The 934-nt window shown below is 44.6% G+C and overlaps 1 non-coding gene across 1 annotated transcript; it reads left to right on the forward strand.

Moving 5' to 3' along the window:
* The first annotated feature begins 311 nt into the window (after positions 1–311).
* trnag-gcc (transfer RNA glycine (anticodon GCC)) lies at positions 312–382 on the forward strand. The gene has a single exon. It is a non-coding gene; the product is annotated as a tRNA-Gly (tRNA).
* Positions 383–934: the final 552 nt, after the last annotated feature.

A 934-nucleotide genomic window follows, 5' to 3' on the forward strand; every position in this document is an offset into this window, starting at 1 on the left:
TTACAAATTGGGAGAGATTCCTTCTCGGGTCTTGAAATCTTAGAAGAGAAGATTGGACGCCCGATTAAAAGCACCGGCCACGTTGAAGCATCTAGGAGAGAGGTAAATGTGGTCAATTAATTCCATTTAATGTATTTGAGCATTGAAGAGATCTTTGAAGAGCAGCGCTTCGAGCAGAATTCAAACCGAGGCAGGAAAACCACATAGGAGTTTTGAGACCACCGCTTCAACCTTTCGGCCATCCCAGCTGTAAACGGCATGTTCGTTCAAACAGGATTCCATTCAGAAACATGCAATTTCTGTATAAGTTAGCATTGGTGGTTCAGGGGTAGAATTCTCGCCTGCCACGCGGGAGACCCGGGTTCGATTCCCGGCCAATGCACGATTATTTTGCATTCTGCACCAAGGAGGAACTTCGGAACAGGATTGTGGTTTTTGGTCCTTCCAGCCTGTTCCGCAACTCAATGAGATCATGGCTGAGTTGTGACCGAAGTCACTGCACCCGCCTTCGTCCCATAGTTCTCAATACGTTTGGTTAACAAAAATCTATAAATCACGGGTTTGAAATTAACAATTGAGCTTACATCAACTGCCGTTTGTGGAAGAGACTTGCACACTTCTACCTCCCTTTGCTTGTCGACGTGTGTCCTAACTTCACTCCCGAAAGTCCTGACTCTAATGTTTAGGCTATGCCCCCAAGTCCAAGACACCTCAACGAGCGGAAATAGTTTCTTTGTAACTACCCCATCAGTTCCTCTTAATATCTTGATAATTTCGATCATATCAGCCTTTAATCTACTAAATTGCAAGGAATACAACCATAGTTTGTGTAATCTCTCCTCGTAATTTAAGGCTTAGAGTCCAGGTATCATTCTAGTAAATCTACACTGCACTCCCTCCAAGGACGGTATATCCATCCTAAGGTGCGGTGCCC

The sequence above is a fragment of the Heptranchias perlo genome, chromosome 20 (assembly GCF_035084215.1).
Source record: "Heptranchias perlo isolate sHepPer1 chromosome 20, sHepPer1.hap1, whole genome shotgun sequence".
Classification (NCBI taxonomy): domain Eukaryota; kingdom Metazoa; phylum Chordata; class Chondrichthyes; order Hexanchiformes; family Hexanchidae; genus Heptranchias; species Heptranchias perlo.